The 22119-nt window shown below is 38.5% G+C and overlaps 1 protein-coding gene and 1 pseudogene across 4 annotated transcripts in view; both read right to left on the bottom strand.

Annotated features, from left to right (window-relative positions):
* Positions 1-22119, bottom strand: part of CHMP3 (charged multivesicular body protein 3) — a 104431-nt gene that overhangs the window by 22317 nt on the left and 59995 nt on the right. The window lies entirely within an intron of this gene.
* On the bottom strand, positions 19301-19400 carry LOC136332770 (U6 spliceosomal RNA; annotated as a pseudogene).

The following is a 22119-nucleotide window of genomic DNA, read 5'->3' as shown; positions in this document are numbered from 1 at the left end:
AAAGAAAGGGGCTTAAAGAGAAACAAATATAGAGTGACAGAAGATGATTTGACTTTGAGTGATGGGTATACAACAATCGACTGTCCAAAGGATGTGGAGATGTTTTCTCTAAATCTATGTACTGTGATTGACTAATATCACCCTGTTAAATTTGTCTAAATAAAAGAAAAAAAAGCATGACCCATAAAAAAAAAAGTGGTTAACTGGATATTAACACAATGTTAAACTATCACTTCAAAGACACCATTAAATTTTAAAAATAATTTTAAAGCCACCAACTACAATAAAATATTTATATATCTTTAAAAAAAGTCTGGATGACCTATCCATTGATGAGAGTGGGGTATTAAAAGTCCATGCTATTATTGTATTATGAAATTTCTCCCTTTATGTCTATTAATATTTGTTTTATATATTTCGGTGGTCTTATGTTGGGTGTGTAGATATTTACAATTTATATCCTTTTTTTAGATTGACCACTTTATAATTGTGTAATATCCTTTTTTATATATTCTTTGATTGAAAGTCTATTTGGTCTGATATAAGTATTGTTACCCCAGCTTTCTTTTTGCTGCTATTTGCATGAAATATCTTTTTCCATCCCTTCACTTTCAGTTTGTTGTTGGTCTTGTAATTTGAAGTGAGTCTATTGTAAACAACATGTAGATGAATCATGTTTTTTAATCCACTCAGTTGCCCTATCTTCTTAATCCATTCAGTTGCCTTATCTTCTTATTGGGAGCCCTGAGTCCATTTACATTTGATGTAATCTATATAAATAAAAATGTAAATGTTCATTTGTTCAAAATTTTAAATCTCCGAAAGTTCTTCACCGATTGCTTTGAAATTTTGACACAATGTTGCATTTGAATACGCGCGTTTTTATATACCTACTATTATATAGATGTCACACCTGTGACAGGTAAAAACATGCTTTTTTTTGAAAACAGCACCATCTGTTGGACGTAAAAGCAACACACGCTATACTAAATATTTTACGATTCCATTTCAATGTTATAGGAGAAATATATAAATCGCACATGGCTGAAGATATTTTCTGTAGAATATGCAAGGAAAATTCAAATATAAACATGGATTTCACAGCAGAAATCTACAACAAAGCATTGATAATGATTGAAAATTTGTGCTTAAAAATCGTGAACAAAGTTCTCAATCAATTGGGAATGCCATCACCAAATCAATCTGCTTCTGCTTCGTTCGATGTAGAATTGTGTCATGAACAAAATTACAACATAGGTGATCTTTTGTCATATGTGCAAATATTCCTAAGCTAACACTTGAACAAAAAGGCATTTACAATGAAATAATGCAAACTGTCAATAATGGAGTTGGAGAAATCTTCTTAGATGCGCCAGGAGGAACTGGTAAAACATTCCTAATTAGATTGATTCTGGCAGCAATTAGATCCCAAAATGACATAGCCTTAGTTCTTGCATTGTCCAGAATAGCTGTGACATTGCTACCAGGTGGAAGAACTGCTCATTCCGCTTTGAAATTGCCATTGAACATGCAATTCATTGAAACTCCCACATGCAACATTTCCAAAGCATCTGGCATGGGAAAAGTATTGCAGAAATGCAAACTTATTGTTTGGGATGAATGCACAATGGTGCACAAAAAAAAAATCGCTTGAGGCTCTTGATCTATCATTGCAAGATTTGTGTGGAAACATCAGATGATTTGAAAATGCATTAATATTGTTTGCAGGAGATTTCAGGCAAACATAACTGTAATTCCTCCACTGACGCCAGAAGATGAAATAAATGCTTGCCTGAAATACTCTACTTTGTGGCGACACATAAAGACGTTAAAATTAACTACAAATATGCAAGTCTAGTTGCAAAACTAAGATATTCTCACATAAATTGCTGAAAATTGGAAACAGAAAGGTGCTGGTTGATCTGACCTCAGGACGAATTTCATTGCCTCATAACTTCTGCAATTTAGTGACGTCAAGAGAAGAATTGGTTGGAAAAGTATATCCCAATATTTAAACCAATTATAAGAATCACGATTGGCTGAGTGAACGAGCTATTCTTGTGACCAAGAACAAAGATATCTACAAACTTAACAATATTATTCAGCCTAATATTCAAAGCGAGGCAGTCAAATACAAGTTTGTCAACACTGTTGTGGAAGAAGATGAAGCAGTTAATTACCCAACAGAATTTTTGAATTCACTTGATCTGCCAGGGATGCCACCACACATACTGCAATTAAAAATTGGATGTGCCGCGTCGGCCTAGCGTGCGGAGGACCCGGGTTCGATTCCCGGCCAGGGCACACAAAAGAAGCGCCCATTTGCTTCTCCACCCCTCCGCCGCGCTTTCGTCTCTGTCTCTCTCTTCCCCTCCCGCAGCCAAGGCTCCATTGGAGCAAAGATGGCCCGGGCGCTGGGGATGGCTCTGTGGCCTCTGCCTCAGGCGCTAGAATGGCTCTGGTCGCAACATGGCGACGCCCAGGATGGGCAGAGCATCGTCCCCTGGTGGGCAGAGCGTCGCCCCTGGTGGGCGTGCCGGGTGGATCCCGGTCGGGCGCATGCGGGAGTCTCTCGGACTGTCTCTCCCTGTTTCCAGCTTCAGAAAAATGCAAAAAAAAAAAAAAAAAAAAAAAATGGATGTGCCGAGAGTAATGGCGGGATAGGAAGCGATATCGATAAATCTCCCCCATAACTCAACAAGATCTTCAACCAGAAACAGAAAAACCTATATTTGGAGCCTCCAGATGCTTCGCAATACACCCGAAGGTATGGTAGAGTGAAAAACTGGCTAAATATATAACCAAACCCCGAAGGAAATAGGGAGTAAGAAATGCTCCGCCTTCCTCACTAACCTAAACAGGGCGGCTTTCTCTGGTAACTGTGAATATAGAAACTGAGGCGGGCAAAGGGGGTGAATAGATCCAGGCCGTGGCACAAACGGCCGAACCAGGCTGTGGCACGGAGATCCAAGCCGAGGAAAAACTGATCCTGTGGCAACCCGGGTAATACAAGCTAACACTCGCGCCAAACCCAAACAAAGAAAGACAAGCGGGGCAGCCATTTTACCCGATCTCCTGGTTGGTGCGCAGTTAGTGGGCAAGAGATTTCTTCCTAAGCCCCAGGAGTGGGTGCCCGTGTTACCCCACAGAGAGGCAGAGTAAGAGGCCTTTCTGTGGGCCGAAAGCAGAATCTCTGGGCAGCCCCAGCGCCCTGGGAAAGCCGCGCACGGGAGGGAGCGAGAACTAATTCCAACGGTGAAAATTTTCCATGCTGGTGGGGGTTTCACTCAGAGGGAAACGCGGCCGGCCTCATATCCTGGTCTGCGCGCACAGATAGGGAGTGAGAGATTCCTCCGAGTTCCTCGGCAGTGATCGCCTGTGTTATCGCACAAAGGGGCAGAGTCAGGGGCCTTTGTGTGGGCCAAAGCGAAATCTCGGGCTGCCCCAGTGCCTTGCAAAAGCCGCGCACGGGGACGGAGCGAGAGCCAATTCCAACGCTGCAACTTTTCCATGCGGTTGGGGGTTTCACTCAGAGCATGAGACTGCTGGCCGGATATCCTGGTCTGCGCGCGCAGACAGTGAGTGTTTCCTCCAAGCGCCCCGGAAGTGGGCGCCCGCCTGTGTTACCGGACAGAGTGGCAGAGCCAGAGGTCTTTGAGTGGGCGGAAACCCCGCCTGATTATGCTAGCAGCTCTGACTGACTGAGCCTTACCCAGAGCCCTGTGCTGAGTGGAAATAGAGTGGGGAGTTGCCAGCTCTTTTAGCCTCTTACTATCCAGGCAGAGGCAGCAGCAACCCCATAGCTGGATTATCAGGCTACTAATTGAGGAAGGAAAGACTAGGAGAAAGGCTCCAGGAACACGGACTCTCTCACTGTCGGAACCTATAAATGCTAATGAGCCTTGACTGCCAACGAGACTAAAGCACAATACATGACATTGCCATAGAGACTTATCAACTGCAAACCTCTACCTGAGCGTGCCAAAGGGGCAGAACCCGGGGTACAGAGTCACCAACCAGGAAGGGGGACAGAAAAGAAAAAGCAAGAAGATAACCTCTCAAAATCAAGAATAATCTGCAGACTTTATAACCTATCCCATTTTATTATATTTGTTCATTTGTTTCTCTTATCTTCATTCTTGATACTTTTTTTCTTCCTCCAATTTGGCCGATTAACTCTCTGCCGGTCTTACTCTCTCCTCTCCTTGAACTACACTACCCATAAGTGTTACATCTCCCATTATCTTTTCTCTCCTCTTCCTTTCTCTCTATGAGGGTTGCACTCCAAAACGCTTAACTCTCTCTCTCTTTTTTCTTCTTTTAGTGGTTCCCTCTTTTTCTCTCTCTCTCTCTTTCTTTTCTCTTTCTATATTAGTTTCTTCCTTTCTCCTTTACATCTCTTCTCATTCAAACCTCAATAACAAACAAATTATCTTATCTGGGACTCAAACTTATGTTTGTGGCATTTTGGGGTTTTTTTACTTCACCTTTTTAATTCACTAGCAGTGCTCCCATCCCTGGCTCTCAATTTTATCTAGTTCTTGTTCCACTAAATACAATAGTAATTTTTTAATTTGTCCCCCCATTTTCCTGTTTCCCTCTTATTCCTCTCATCATAACTCTTAGAAAACCAACACCTAAAAGCAAATCATTTTATTCTTGACCCAAATTTTTTCCTTATTTGCTTTTTGTGGGTCCATACCCCCTTTTTTTCTTCTTCTTTTTTTTTTTCTTTTTTCTTTTTTTTGCCCCTTTATTACTTTTCCCCAATTCAGGCCCTCCATCACAGGCATTGTTTGTTATAATTCACAGTTCACCACAAGATTTTCTCAAGAAAGAGGGGAGAGGAGAGGAGAGGAAAAAAGGAGGAAGGGAATAATTTCCTTTATTTTAAATTTTTATTTATTTTATTTTTCTTTATTTCATTATTAATTTTTTTAAAAAAAAACTCTTTTTGATTTTTTATTTTTTTAACTTTTTATTCTTTATTAAATCTCATTAATACTATCAACAAAACCACCCTCAGATGCCATTAAGGAAGAGAAAATCAAATATCATGGATACAAAAGAAAGAGAGGTAACACAGCTAGATGAGGAAAAATCTATGGAGAAAAAATTTAATATATTGGAAACCTTGGAGCTAAATGACAGAGAATTCAAGATAGAAATCCTAAAAATACTCAGAGATATCTAAGAAAACACAGAAAGGCAATTTAGGGAGCTCAGAAAACAACTTAATGAACACAAAGAATATATGTCCAAGGAAATTGAAACTATAAAAACAAATCAAACAGAGATGAAAAACTCAATTCACGAGCTGAAAAATGAAGTAACAAGCTTAGCTAATAGAACAGGTCAGATAGAAGAGAGGATTAGTGAAATAGAAGACAAGCAACTTGAGGCACAACAGAGAGAAGAAGAAAGAGACTCAAAAATTAAAAAAAATGAGATAGCCCTACAAGAATTATCTGACTCCATCAAAAAGAATAACATAAGAATAATAGGTATATCAGAGGGAGAAGAGAGAGAAAATGGAATGGAGAACATACTCAAACAAATAATAGATGAGAACTTCCCAAGCCTATGGAAAGAACTAAAGCCTCAAGTTCAAGAAGCAAACAGAACTCCAAGTTTTCTTAACCCCAACAAACCTACTCCAAGGCATATCATAATGAAATTGGCACAAACCAACAGCAAAGAAAAAATTCTCAAGGCAGCCAGGGAAAAGAAGAATACAACATATAAAGGAAGGCCCATTAGATTATCATCAGATTTCTCAGCAGAAACTCTACAAGCTAGAAGAGAGTGGACCCCAATATTTAAAGTCCTGAAAGAGAGGAACTTTCAGCCACGAATACTATACCCATCAAAGCTATCCTTCAAATATGAAGGAGAAATAAAAACATTCACAGATACAGAAAAGATGAGGGAATTTATCATCAGAAAACCCCCACTCCAGGAATTACTAAAGGGGGTTCTCCAATCAGATACAAAGAACAAAAAAAAAACAGAGCCACAAGTAAAAGCTCCAAGAAGAACACAATAAAACCAAATTTAAACTGTGACAACAACAAAAAGAAAGGGGGGGGGAGAAGATGGAGATTAACAGTAGCAAAGGACAATGGAGTGCAAAAGTACTCACAAAATAGTTCGCTACAATGAACAGGGTAGGGACCCTTTTCATTACTTAAAGGCAACCACCATTGAAAAAACCACCACAGAAGCACATGAGATAAAAGAGATAGCAACAGAGGAAAGATGTATGGAATACAACCAAATAAAAACAAAAGATAGAAAAGCGAAACAGAAGGATCAAACAAGACACAAAACTAACAGAAAGCAAGATATAAAATGGCAATACGGAACTCACAAGTGTCAATAATTACACTAAATGTAAATGGATTAAACTCACCAATAAAAAGGTACAGAGTAGCAGAATGGATTAAAAAAGAAAATCCAACTGTATGCTGACTACAGGAAACTCATCTAAGTAACAAGGATAAAAACAAATTCAAAGTGAAAGGCTGGAAAACAATACTCCAAGCAAATAACATCCAAAAAAAAGCAGGTGTAGCAATACTCATATCGGATAATGCTGACTACAAGACAGGAAAAGTACTCAGAGACAAAAATGGCCATTTCATAATGGCTAAGGGGACACTGAATCAAGAAGACATAACAATTCTTAATATATATGCACCAAACCAAGGAGCACCAAAATATTAAGACAGCTACTTATTGATCTTAAAACAAAAACTGACAAAAATACAATCATACTTGGAGACCTCAATACACCGCTGATGGCTCTAGATCGGTCATCCAAACAGAGAATCAACAAAGACATAGTGGCCTTAAACAAAGCACTAGAGCACCTGATATGATAGACATCTACAGGACATTTCATCCCAAAGTGACTGAGTATACATTTTTCTCCAGTGTACATGGATCATTCTCAAGAATTGACCATATGTTGGGCCACAAAAACAACATCAGCAAATTCAGAAAAATTGAAGTTGTACCAAGCATATTTTCTGGTCATAAAGCCTTGAAACTAGAATTCAACTGCAAAAAAGAGGAAAAAAAATCCCACAAAAATGTGGAAACTAAACAACATACTTTTAAAAAATGAATGGGTCAAAGAAGAAATAAGTGCAGAGATCAAAAGATATATACAGACTAATGAAAATGACAATACAACATATCAGAATCTATGGGATGCAGCAAAAGCAGTGATAAGAGGGAAGTTCATATCACTTCAGGTATATATGAACAAACAAGAGAGAGCCCAAGTGAACCACTTAACTTCCCACCTTAAGGAACTAGAAAAAGAAGAACAAAGAAAACCCAAAACCAGCCGAAGAAAGGAGATAATAAAAATCAGAGCAGAAATAAATAAATTAGAGAACAGAAAAACTATAGACAAAATTAATAGAACAAGGAGCTGGTTCTTTGAAAAGATCAACAAAATTGACAAACCCTTGGCAAGACTTACCAAGGAAAAAAGAGAAAGAACTCATATAAACAAAATCCAAAATGAAAGAGGAGAAATTCACCACGGACACCTGTAGATATACAAAGAATTATTGTAGAATACTATGAAAAACTTTATGCCACTAAATTCAACAACCTAGAAGAAATGGATAAATTCCTAGAACAATACAACCTTCCTAGACTGAGTCAAGAAGAAGCAGAAAGCCTAAACAGACCTATGAGTAGAGAAGAAATAGAAAAAACCATTAAAAACCTCCCCAAAAATAAAAGTCCAGGCCCTGACGGCTATACCAGCGAATTTTATCAAACATTCAAAGAAGACTTGGTTCCTATTCTACTCAAAGTCTTCCAAAAAATTGAAGAAGAAGCAATACTTCCAAACACATTTTATGAGGCCAACATAACCCTCATACCAAAACCAGGCAAGGATGGCACAAAAAAAGAAAACTACAGACCAATATCTCTAATGAATACAGATGCTAAAATACTAAACAAAATACTAGCAAATCGAATACAACAACATATTAAAAAAATAATACATCATGATCGAGTGGGATTCATCCCAGAATCTCAAGGATGGTTCAACATACGGAAAACGGTTAACGTAATACACCATATCAACAAAACAAAGAACAAAAACCACATGATCTTATCAATAGACGCAGAAAAGGCTTTCGATAAAATACAACACAATTTTATGTTTAAGACTCTCAACAAAATGGGTATAGAAGGAAAATATCTCAACATGATAAAGGCCATATATGATAAACCATCAGCTAACATCATATTAAATGGCACTGAACTGAACGCTTTCCCCCTTAAATCAGGAACAAGACAGGGTTGTCCACTCTCTCCACTCTTATTTAATGTGGTACAAGAGGTTCTAGCCAGAGCAATCAGACAAGACAAAGAAATAAAAGGCATCCATATCGGAAAAGAAAAAGTAAAGGTATCACTTTTTGCAGATGATATGATCCTATACATCGAAAACCCCAAAGAATCCACAAAAAGACTTCTAGAAACAATAAGCCAATACAGTAAGGTCGCAGGATACAAAATTAACCTACAGAAGTCAATAGCCTTTCTATATGCCAACAATGAAACAATTGAGAACGAACTCAAAAGAATAATCCCCTTCACGATTGCAAGAAAAAAAATAAAATACTTAGGAATAAACATAACAAAGAATGTAAAGGACTTATATAATGAAAACTATAAACCATTGTTAAGGGAAATCGAAAAAGATATAATGAGATGGAAGAATATACCTTGTTCTTGGCTAGGAAGAATAAATATAATCAAGATGGCTATATTACCCAAAGCAATATACAAATTTCATGCAATTCCCATCAAACTTCCAATGACGTTTTTTAAAGAAATAGAGCAAAAAATCATCAGATTTATATGGAACTATAAAAAACCCCGAATGGCCAAAGCAATCCTAAAGAAAAAGAATGAAGCTGGGGGCATTACAATACCTGACTTCAAACTCTATTATAGGGCCACGACAATCAAAACAGCATGGTATTGGCAGAAAAATAGACACTCAGACCAATGGAACAGAATAGAAAGTCCAGAAATAAAACCACATATATATAGTCAAATAATTTTTGATAAAGGGGCCAACAACACACAATGGAGAAAAGAAAGCCTCTTCAATAAATGGTGCTGGGAAAACTGGAAAGCCACATGCAAAAGAATGAAACTGGACTACAGTCTCTCCCCCTGTACAAAAATTAACTCAAAATGGATCAAAGATCGAAACATAAGACCTGAAACAATTAAGTACATAGAAGACGACATAGGTACTCAACTCTTGGACCTGGGTTTTAAAGAGCATTTTATGAATTTGACTCCACTGGCAAGAGAAGTGAAGGCAAAAATTAATGAATGGGACTACATCAGACTAAGAAGTTTTTGCTCAGCAAGAGAAACTGATAGCAAAATAAACAGAAAGCCAACTAAATGGGAAATGATATTTTCAAACAACAGCTCAGATAAGAGCCTAATATCCAAAATATACAAAGAACTCATAAAACTCAACAACAAACAAACAAACAATCCAATAAAAAAATGGGAAGAGGATATGAACAGACACTTCTCCCAGGAAGAAATACAAATGGCCAACAGATATATGAAAAGATGCTCATCTTCTTTAGCTATTAGAGAAATGCAAATCAAAACTGCAATGAGATACCACCTCACACCTGTTCGATTGGCTATTATTAGCAAGACAGGTAATAGCAAATGTTGGAGAGGCTGTGGTGAAAAAGGAACCCTCATACACTGTTGGTGGGAATGTAAAGTAGTACAACCATTATGGAAGAAAGTATGGTGGTTCCTCAAAAAACTGAAAATAGAACTACCTTATGACCCAGCAATCCCTCTACTGGGTATATACCCCAAAAACTCAGAAACATTGATACGTAAAGACACATGCAGCCCCATGTTCATTGCAGCATTGTTCACAGTGGCCAGGACATGGAAACAACCAAAAAGCCCGTCAATAGATAACTGGATAAAGAAGATGTAGCACATATACACTATGGAATACTACTCAGCCATAAGAAATGATGACATCGGAATATTTACAGCAAAATGGTGGGATCTTGATAACATGATACGAAGCGAAATAAGTAAATTAGAAAAAACCAGGAACTGCATTATTCCATACGTAGGTGGGACATAAAAGTGAAACTAAGAGACATTGATAAGAGTGTGGTGGTTACAGGGGGTAGGGGGGAATGGGAGAGGGAAAGGGGGAGGGGGAGGGGCACAAAGAAAACAAGATAGAAGGTGACAGAGGACAATGTGACTTTGGGTGATGGGTATGCAACATAATTGAACGACAAGATAACCTGGACTTGTTATCTTTTAATATATGTATCCTGATTTATTGATGTCACCCCATTAAAAAAATAAAATTAAAAAAGGAAAAAAAAATCGGATGTGCCAATTATCATGTTGCAAAATATCAACCAGTCAAAGCTTTTTGATCAACAGCAGGCGGCTTGCAGTAAAAAAAAATTAATGAGCAACGTTGTAGAAGCAACAATCTTGATAGGACCTTTCAAAGGTGAAGATGTCCTCATTCCTTGCATTCCTATAATTCCAATGGATATGCCATTTCAATTTAAGAGACTGCAATTCCCAATTTGATAGGCGTTTGCAATCACCATCAACAAAGCTCTGGGCCTAACAAAACAAACAAAAACAAACAAACAAAAAAACAAAGCTCTGGGCCAATCTTTAGAATTGTGCAGTTTAGATCTAGACAAGGATTGCTTCTCACATGGACTATATATTGCGCGTTCTAGAGTCAGCAAACTAGACAATCTCTATATCTGCACAGACAATGGAACAACAAAAAATATTGTATACCCACAAGCATTGTGAAATTAAACATATTATAGAAACATGCACTTTCTCTTTTCTTTCTTTTCCATTTAACCAGACTGAGCCACAGCAACGCGTGGCCGAGTACAGCTAGTTATTGATAAATATATACTTATTGCCACTGTTAAATTTTTTTTGTAGTTCTTCTCTGTTCCTTTCTTTTTCTCTTGATCTTTCCCCTGTGGTATGCCGGTTTACTTTAGTGTTTTTTGTTTGTTTTGTTCCTTTCTCTTTATTCTTTTTTCCCCTCATTTTTAAATCATTTGTGTTTCTCATGCTGGTTGGGTGGCTCAGTAGATGAAGCGTCATCCCAGCACACCGAGGTCGTGGGTTCAATCCCAGCCAGGCCACATACGAGAAGCAATCAATGAGTGCATAACTGAATGGAAAAACTAAGTGGAACAATGAGTTGCTGCTTTTCTCTCTCTCTCCAAAAATGTTAAAAGTAATAATTTTTGTTTCTCAACTACAGCTGACATATATTATTTTATTAGTTTCAGAGGTACACTCCAATGACTAGACATTATATAACTTACTAACTGATCATCCTAATAAATCTTACATCCATTTGACACCATACACAGTCATTAGAATATTATTGATTATATTCTTTACATCCTCATGACTGTTCTGTAACAACCAATTTGTACTAGTTAATCCCTACTAGATGCAGAGTTAAAAATACTGGTTTAAAGATGCTCAATGAACTTAGTAAGACCTTAACAGCATAGAAAAGGACCAATGAAGGATACACTAACTGAAATGAGTAATTTACAGAAAATCAACATTAGAGAAGATGAAACTGAGAATCACATCAGTGATTTGGAATATAAAGAAGCAAAAAACACCCAATCAGAAAAGAAAAAAGAAAAAAAAAAAGGGAGCTTCTGGGACAAAGTCAAGTGTACCAACCTTTTCACCCCAGGGTGCCAGAAAGAGGAGAGCAAGAAATGGAAAACATATTTGAAAAAAATAAAGATGGAAAACTTAGGAAATTAACATACAAGTTCAAGAAGCACAGAGTCCCAAATGAAGTGACCCCAAAAAGGCCCACACCAAGACACATTATAATTAAAATGCAAAAGGTTATAGACAAAGAGAATCTTAAAAGCAGCAAGAGAAAAGCAGTTAGTTATTTACATGGAAGCTCCCATAAGACTTTCAGGCCAGAAAAGATTGGCAAGAAATATTCAAAGTGATGAGAAAAGTAAAGAACTACAACCAAAATTACTCTACCCAGCAAAGATATTATTTAGAATCTAAGGAAAGATAAAGAGCTTCCCAGATAAGAAAAAGCTAAAGGAATTAGTTCACCACCACCAAATCAGTATAACATGAAATGCTAAAAAGCCTGACCAGACAGACAGTGGTACAGTGGATTGAGCATCAAACTGGGATGCAGAGGACCCAGGTTTGAAACCCCGACGTTGCCAACTTGAGTGCGGGCTCATCTGGCCTGAGCACAGACTCACCAGCTTGAGCATGGTGTTGCTGGCTGGAGTGTGGGATCATAGACACGACCCCATGGTCACTGGCTTGAGCCCAAAGGTCACTGGCTTGAAGCCCAAGATTGCTGGCTTGAGCCCAAAGTCGCAGGTTTGAGCAAGGGGTCACTTGCTCTGCTGTAGACCCCCCTCCCATCAAGGCACATATGAGAAAGCAATCAATGAACAACTAAGGTGCTGCAACAAAGAACTGATGTTTCTCATCTCTCTCCCTTCCTGTCTTTCCCTATCTGTCTCTCTCTCTCTCTCTCTCTCTCTCTCTCACACACACACACACACATACACACACAAAATGCTAAAGAATTCTTTAAGAAGAAAAAAAATGATCAAAATTATGCAATAAAATGGTAATAAATACATATCTACCAACAGTTGAATCTACAAAACAGAGTAAATGAACAAGCAGAACAGAAACAGATTCATAGATAGAGCAACTTTAAACCAGTATTTTGAACTCTACATCTAGTAGATCGTCTCCACTTTGTTTAGTTCTTTTTCTGGAGATTTGTTTTGTTCTTTCATTTGGAAAGTTTCTCTGCCTCCTCATTTAGGCAGCCTCCCTGTGTTTGCTTGTATTAGGTAGAGCTGCTTGGTAAGGTGGCCTAATGTAAAAGGTGTTCTGTAAGGTACAGCAGCCCAGCCTCCCTGTTCACCCAAGTTGGGCACTTGAGGTGTGGCCCTTTGTGGGATGTATACATGTCTGTTGTCATTGAGCCTTAATTGCCCTTGGGCACATCAATGGGAAACATTTACCCCCAGGCTGATCAGCTGCAAGGACTGGCTTCGACCTCCAACCACCATGGCGGATCAGCTGGACAGGGGCCTACACCACAGAGCAGTACTTACTTCATTGAGGCTCTGGTGCCTGCTAAGTCTGTCCCATGAGTGTGTTGTTTGTGGAGGTGGTTAAGTAGTGATGCCTTGAAGTGGCCTGAAGCTGTCCATTGGGTGCAGTGGCCCTGGGGCCTCCTGGGAGCTACAGGTCAAGGTCAGCTACCACCTGTGTTCTAAACAGACCCACCTGGCATGAGCTACAAAACGATGTGCAGATGGTTACTACTGTGCTATTTGGAGATGCCTGGGAGAGGCCAAGCTGTGCACCAAGGCGCACCAAGGCTGGTGCCACTTAATGAGAAGTAGAGGGCATGCTGGTTGAGAGACTTCAGGGAAATCTTGATCATAAGACCTACCTGGTCATTCATACGGAAAAGCCTCAGAAATAACTTGGGTGGACCTGAAAGTTGGGTGGAGCAGGATATCAGGAAATCACCAGGGAGGGGCAAAGAGTGAGTCAAGCTAGTTAGGTCTCTGATATGATGCCTGCCTGCTAACTCTATGTGTGGGGCTCATCAAAGGAAAAATGGCCTCTGCCAACACTTCTGCTTGGGAGAAAGTTGTCCATCCATCCCTCGCTCTGATGTCGGACAATTCAGTTCTTCCCTGTATGTCCTCCTTTTACAATTTCTTGTAAAGTTGGTTTAATGGTAACAAACTTCTTTAGTTTTTGTTTGTCTGGGAACTTCATCTCTCCTTTAATTCTGAATGATAACTTTGCAGGGTAAACTATTTTAGGCTATAGGTTCCTTTTTTTTTTTTAGCACTTTAAATATATCCTGCCAATCCCTATGGCACATAATACTGTTGCTGAGAAATATGTTAATACCTGTATGGGGTTTCTATTATATGTAACTCATTTTCCTCTTACTGCCTTCAAAATTGTTTACAAATTTTGATCGACTTACGACCTACGCAACTTATGACCATTCAACTTTACAATCACAATCGCTAGCCATGACTGCTCCACGTCTGGGCACTACAACTGGGCCTACGACAGTGCAGACCAGCTTCCGGCAGCACTACCACCTCCGCATGCACCATTTCAACTGTTATCCCAGACTCAGTACAGCAATTTGTGTTTTGTGTCTTGGATATTTTTCATCAAACCCTTCCCAAGATGTCTACCAAGAGGTAACTGTCTTTGCAAATATTAAACCAGTTGTACTGGTAATGCAGTGTTTTACTTAAACCTGATGAATGTAAAAATAAGAAACAAAATAGTGTAGAGATTATACAAATGATATAAAATGAACAAAGAAAATTATGATATATAACAATAATGAAAGAAAATTATGATAAAATATGACTTAAAGATTTCTTTCTTTTTTTTTATTTTTTATTATTTTTTTTACAGAGGCAGAGATAGACAGGGACAGACAGACAGGAACGGAGAGAGATGAGAAGCATCAATCATCAGTTTCTCGTTGAGCATTGCGACTTCTTAGTTGTTCATTGATTGCTTTCTCACATGTGCCTTGACCGAGGGCCTTCAGCAGACCGAGTAACCCCCTGCTGGAGCCAGCGACCTTGGGTCCAAGCTGGTGAGCTCTTTGCTCAAGCCAGATGAGCCCGCGCTCAAGCTGGCGACCTCGGGGTCTCGAACCTGGGTCCTTCCGCATCCCAGTCCGATGCTCTATCCACTGCGCCACCACCTGGTCAGGCTTTAAAGTTTATTTTATTTTATTATTATTTTTTTTTACTTCTTTCTTTTTTTGACTTAAAGATTTTTATAACATCATTTCACAGTACTGTATATATATAGCCTACTCAACTTATGACCAAATTGCGTTACAACCAGCCTGTTGGAACCAACCGTGGTCGTAAGTCGAGCACTAGCTGTATTTACCTTCAACTTTTGCCATTTTTAATTACAATGTCTTGCTGTGGGTCTCTCTGGGTAATTTTGTTTGAAACTCTCTGTGTTTCCTGGACCTGCAATATCTGTTTCCTTTGCCAGATTAGGAAAGTTTTCAGCCATTATTACTTCAAATAAAGTTTCGTTCCTTTCTCTTTCTTTTCCTCATTGGATTCCTACAATGCAATTGTTTGTATGCATATTGTTGTTCCAAAGGTGCCTTATATTATCTCATTTTTAAAAATTCTTTTTCTTTTGGCTGTTCTGAATGGTAGATTTTTTTTTTTTTTTTTTTTTTTACAGAGGCAGAGATAGACAGGGACAGGCAGACAGGAACGGAGAGAGATGAGAAGCATCAATCATCAGTTTCTCGTTGCGACTTCTCAATCATCAGTTTCTCGTTGCGACTTCTTAGTTGTTCATTGATTGCTTTCTCACATGTGCCTTGACCCCGGGCCTTAGGCAGACTGAGTAACCCCCTGCTGGAGCCAGTGACCTTGGGTCTAAGCTGGTGAGCTCTTTGCTCAAGCCAGATGAGCCTGCACTCAAGCTGGCGACCTCGGGGTCTCGAACCTGGGTCCTTCCGCATCCCAGTCTGACGCTCTATCCACTGCGCCACCACCTGGTCAGGTCTGAATGGTTGATTTCCACTACTTGGTCTTCCACGTTGCAGATCCATTCTCTTGTATTAATCTGCTGTTGATTCCTTCTAGTATATTTTTCATCTCAGTTACCATATTATTCAGCTCTGCTTGGTGCTTTATTATACTTTTAACACTTTGTTGAAGTTCTTAAGTTACTCTATTCCACTTTCAAGATTGGTGAGCATCATTTTGACCATGACCGTTTCTTTAAATTCTCTATCAGGCACATTACTTATCTTCACTTCATTAGGGATTTTTTTTATTTCTTCATTTGAGATATATTCTTCTTCCTTTCATTTATTTTGATTTTCTTTGCTTGTTTATATGAAGTAAGACAAAATAGCTTGTTCTCCAAGTCTTGAAAAAGTGGTCTTGTGTTGAAACAACCTCTGTGTAAGCCATGTGTGCTGGGTAGTTTGGGCAGGGTGGTTGGAGCTGGGTGGGAAGGCCAGGTGCATGTAGTGACACCCTGTTTATGGCAATTGCTCCCTTTGTTCAGAGGTGAAATAGGATGCAGGCAGTGTGGCTGGCAATGTGCTGCGGCAATCTTGCAGGTAAACCACACCCAGATATAGCTCCCGCCCCACCTATCAAGGTGCAGAGATGTAAACAATGGCGCTCACCAGCATTTCCAATCCCAGAGAGTTCTTGCAGATCCTGGAGAGCTCCTGCTATTTCCCAGCCTTCTCAATTCGGTCTCTTCCTCTCGTTTGCTGTTCGGGAGCTGTACAGTCAGGACTCGGTGATCTCTCTGGAGTAAGTGATTTCTATAAGGTGTGTATTTCAGTGAGCTCCTGGGAGAGGGTGAATTCAGCATTCTCTCAGCCCCCACCATCTTGGACCTCTTCAGAAATAGATTTTTAAAAGGCCAAAATAAATGTATGTTGTACACTGCAAACTCAAACAAAAAAGGTCCATATATAGAGAAAAATAAAACACTGGACTAAAGTATTTTCTATGTTCCACAGGAAAAAAGTGGTATGTTAGATAAAAAAAACTTTTACAATAAAAGAATCACCCTTGCAATAGAATGAGAAGACAAGCCATAAGCTAAAAATATTTGCGAAAGACACATCTGAAAAGACTGTTATCAAAGATATACAAATAACTCAATTTAAAAATAAGCAAAAGCCATAAACAGACATCTCACCAAAAAAAGATAAACAGATGGCAAAAAAGCATATCAAAATATTATATGTTCAAACATCATATGTCATTAGGAAATAGCAAATTAAAACAGCAGCGAGATACACTACACACCTATTAGAATGGTCAAAATCCAAAACACTGACAATATCAAATGTTGACAAGAATGGAGCAACAGGAACTGTCATTCAACGCTCCTGGGAATGCAAAATGGTAGTCACTTTAAAAAACAGTTTGATAGTTTCTTATACAACTAGACATAATCTTATTATATATAACCCAATAGTTGTGCTCTTTGATATTTATCCAAATAAATTGAAATGTATGTCTACCCCAAATTCCACACACAGATGTTTATAGCAGTTTTATTCATAATTGCCAAAACTTGGAAGCAACCAAGGTGTACTTCAGTAGGTGAATGAATAAAGTGTGGTACATTTGGACAACAGAATGTTATTCAGCACCAAAAACCATTGAGCTATCAAGCCATGAAAAAGCATGGAAGAAACTTAAATGCATATTACTAAGTGAAGAAAGCCAATCTGAAAGAGCTATATACTGTATGATTCTAATTTATTGCTGTTCCCAAATTATTTTAAAAATGTAACATATTGAATAAGAATGTCCCAAATGTGTGAGTTGGTTATGATGCATGCCTTCCACTGGTTAACTCCTGGCTTTGAGAAAGCACTGATATATAGGCCCATATCCCATGCATCCAAGACAACCAGCTCAAAGCAGAGACAGGAAATCAAAGAGTTCTGATCTCACAGCTCTGCTATAATGTAAGTCACTGTGCAAATTTTCTATTTGCTGCTGAACATATCAATTAATACAACAAAACAGTAAAAATATCACCTACTTTATCATTTTTACAAACATTGATTCTAAAGTCTGAACAAAACCTCTAATTTTAGTTGCTTTTTAACATTCTAATGAACTTGTGTACTATTTAAAATACTAAAAGTATCCTCAAATAGGATTGTATAAACCCATTAAAACCAAAATAGATTCATACTCAATAGACATGAGTGGCTTACTACTCAGAATATTATATTCAAAAACCAATATTAAACATTACACACTAGAAAATAAGTGGTATCAGGGTAGTGACCATATCCCACTATATTAATGATGGGTTGGGCACACCGAATACTAACAATAAATTCTTGTTCAATAAATTTAAAAAGCAATGAACTACAAAGAAAGAATTATTTAGTGGCAGATAGTCACAAAAAGCAATTTAGTTTGAAATGGAAATTTCTATGTAAAATCTTCAAAAAAAGAAAGTATTCAAACTATTGCTTTATATTTAATCAAAATGTTAACTAGGAATTGTATACTTAAAAATGGATAAAATGGCCTGACCAGGCGGTGGCACAGTGGATAGAGCGTCGGACTGGGATGGATAGGATCCAGGTTCGAGACCCTGAGGTCGCCAGCTTGAGCGCGGGTTCATCTGGTTTGAACAAAAGCCCACCAGCTTGAACCCAAGGTTGCTGGCTCCAGCAAGGGGTCACTTGGTCTGCTGAAGGCCCGCGGTCAAGGCACACATGAGAAAGCAATCAATGAACAACTAAGGTGTTGCAACACGCAATGAAAAACTAATGATTGATGCTTCTCATCTCTCTCCGTTCCTGTCTGTCTGTCCCTGTCTATCCCTCTCTCTGACTCACTCTGTCTCTGTAAAAAATAAATTAATTAATTAATTAAGAAAAGGATAAAATGGAAGCTTTTATGATATATATATTTCACAATAAAAAAGAATCTCCAAAAGAAAAAAGAAAACATCAAATGAGCATTATAAAAAATAGCTTACAATTAAAATTAAAAATTGCAAGAGGGAATCATGAAATAAAATAAGCAATGCTTCATGGTTACAGCTCTTTCTACTAAGCCTCTCCCCTCTGCCCACTCCCAGACCTTTCTCCAGTGTTCCAAGCTGTCTCCAACCTCAGGGCCTCTCCACATGTTCCTCCCTCCCTCAGAGTGCAGTGCAGAACCCAACTGACAGCTCTCTACACTGGAGATTTAATGGAAAAATGTATTTTTTTAAAAAATACTGGCCCTGGCCAGTTGGCTCGGTGGTAGAGTGCTGGCCTGGCATATGGATGTCCTGGGCTTGATTCCCAGTCAAGGCACACAGGAGAAGCGACCTTGTGCTTCTCCACCCCTTCCCCTCTCCCTTTTCTCTCTCTCTTCCCTTCCCACAGCCATGGCTCAGTTGGAGCAAGTTGGCCCTGGGAGCTGAGGATGGCTCCTTGGCCTCACCTCAGTCACTAAAATACCTCAGGTGCCAAGCGACAGAGTCCCCAGATGGGCAGAGCATCACTCAGTAGGAGGCTTTCCAGGTAGATCCTGGTCAGAGTGCATGTGGGAGTTTTTCAATTTGCCTTCCCAATTCTCACTTAAGAAAAATTAAAAATAAAATTACAGTATGTCACATAAATTTGCAGGTCATCCTTTTGCAATGGTTAATCTTCTAGGTACAGTTTCAACTTTGATGTATATGCTGCTGAAGAGCACACTAGGTCTCTTTTTATTAGGAGGTAAACTTACATTTTTATTCTTCATGCCTAGCATTGAGCCTGACACAGCTAACACTCAAATTTTTGTTGAATACACCAATGAATGAATTTAGAAGACAACAGAGAAAACTATCATATTCACATTGGTGAAACAAACAAACAAACAAACAAATCAAAAAACATTAAAACTTACTATAGTCTTAACAGCAAACAATACTGAAGTAGTTTTATAGAGCCTCAAGAGCTCCTACATATAATGATATATTTAGTATATCATTATACATAGGTCAGAAATATGCTTTTACTTTTTTGTATTGACCATAAAAATTCTAGAACATTTCTCTATAGAAACAAAATAATAACCAGTTTTATATGGCAATAGGAGGGGAAGAGATTTCAACAAATAGAAACTAGTTCTCACAATATTTTCAACTGTAGACATAGAATGCATATGGGTGATAAAAAACAGACCTACTGATCTACAAAACTAAAAACCAGAAATAAAAATAAAAGAATTAATCTTTTAGCATTTTATTGTGGGAAATTTTGAACATACACAAAAGTAGAAAAGCATCATTTCACCGAAGAGGAGATATAGATGGCAAATAAGGCTCCTAATTATTAGCCATCAGAAAAATGCAGCAAATTCAAGTCACAAATGGCTTTATATACCCATCAGAATGGCTAAAATTAAAAATAGTGATACTACCAAATGTTGGTAGCTCAAAATGGTACTGCCACTCTGGACAACAGTTTGCCAGTTTCTTTTATGCAAACATAGAACCCAGTGATTGTTCTACTGGGCATTTACCCCAGAAAAATGAAGGTGTGTTTATGCAAAAAACCTGTACATTTTTATATCAGCTTTATTCATAATAACTGATAACTGAAAACTACCCAGAAGTCTTTCAACAGATTAATGGTTAAACAAATTGTGGTATAGCAAAGACCATAGAAAACTACTCAGTAATAAAAAAGGAATAAAGTATTGAGCCATACAAAAACTTAGGTTAACTTTCAGAGAATTATGCTAAGTGGAAAACCTAATCCCAAGAGGTTACATATTGTATGATTCCATTTATGTAACATTCTTGAAATGACAAAATTATAGAAATGGAGAACAAATTAGTGGTTGCCAGAGATTAAATAGGGGTAGGGATGGGAGGGAAAAAGGTGTGGTTATAAAAGAACATGAGGGATCTTTGAAGTGCAACATTTTGTAGCTTGACAGTATCAATGCCAATATACTAGCTGTGATCTTGTATTACAATTCTGCAAAATATTGAATTGAAAGAAAATGGGTAAAGGGTACACAGAATCTCTGTATTACTTCTTATAACTGTATGAACGTAAATCTATAATGATTTCAAAATAAAAACTTAATTTTAAAAATAACCTGCCCTGGCCTGATAGGTTGGTCGGTTAGACTACAGCATTGTCCTAAATGTAGAGATTGCCAGTTCAATCCTCAGTCAGGGCACAGAAAGGAACAGATTAATGTTTCTATCTCTCACTCTCCTTTTCTCTTGCTAAAATCAATAAATTTTAAAAAATAATAAAATTAAATTTCACAATCTCAGAAAAAATATAAAAACAAAGCAACATTATATCCCCATGCCTGCTAGAAATAAAAGATACACATAAATATACAACTTTTGCTATGATCATTATTATAATAATAACAATAACCAAAGATGAAAACAAAGAAACTAAATACAGACTTGGCTTTATAATTGATGCAGAAATCGAAAGAAATATGAAAAGAATCTGACAGCAATAATGAAAGCAACAAAACCACAAAGTTCTCTTTACCTATCATAGGTTCTTCTAATTAAAGAATCAGAAAAGAATATTAAAATAAATATTAAAAGTGGCATCCAACAACAAAAATGCAGCTCCTTGGTAGCAAGAGTGCAGGGGAGCAATCCACTCACGAACAAGACTGATTGGGTTTTTGTTTGTTTGTTTGTTTTTTGTTTTGTATTTTTCTGAAGTTAGAAGTGAGGAGGCAGTAAGACAGACTCTCGCGTGCACCTGACCGGGATCCACCCAGCACGCCCACCAGGGGGCGATGCTCTGCCCATCTGGGCTGTTGCTCTGTTGCGGCTGGAGCCATTCTAGCACCTGAGACGGAGGCCATGGAGCCACCCTCAGCACCCGGGCTAACTTTGCTCCAATAGAGCCTCGGCTGCAGGAGGGGAAGAGAGAGACAGAGAAGGAGGAGAGGAGGAAGGGTGGAGAAGCAGATGGGCACTTCTCCTGTGTGCCCTGCCCAGGAATCAAACCCAGGATTTCCACATGCCAGGCTGACACTCTACCGCTGAGCCAACTGGCCAGGGCTAGACTGATTGGTTTTTAAAAGCCAACTTACGGCCTGACCTGTGGTGGCACAGTGGATAAAGCATCAACCTGGAAACGCTGAGGTTGCCGGTTCAAAACCCTGGGCTTGCCTGGTCAAGGCACATATGGAAATTGATGCTTCTTGCTCCTCCCCCCTTCTCTCTCTCTCTCTCTCTCTCTCTCTCCCTCCCTCTCCCTCCCCTAAAATAAAATCTTATAAAAAATAAATAAAAGCCAACTTAAACATGGCAATTACAGCCAGAATTAATAAAATCATAAGAAAATATGGAATCCAACAATGACATTTCACAATAATGACCAGGGAAAGCTCGGAGAAGAGAAGCAGCATTAAAAATATTTGAGGCCCGCCTGACCAG

The sequence above is a fragment of the Saccopteryx bilineata genome, chromosome 3, assembly GCF_036850765.1.
Source record: "Saccopteryx bilineata isolate mSacBil1 chromosome 3, mSacBil1_pri_phased_curated, whole genome shotgun sequence".
NCBI classification, from domain to species: Eukaryota; Metazoa; Chordata; class Mammalia; order Chiroptera; family Emballonuridae; genus Saccopteryx; species Saccopteryx bilineata.
Note: the sequence above shows the minus strand (reverse complement) of the source record. Positions and strands in the feature narration are given on the sequence as shown.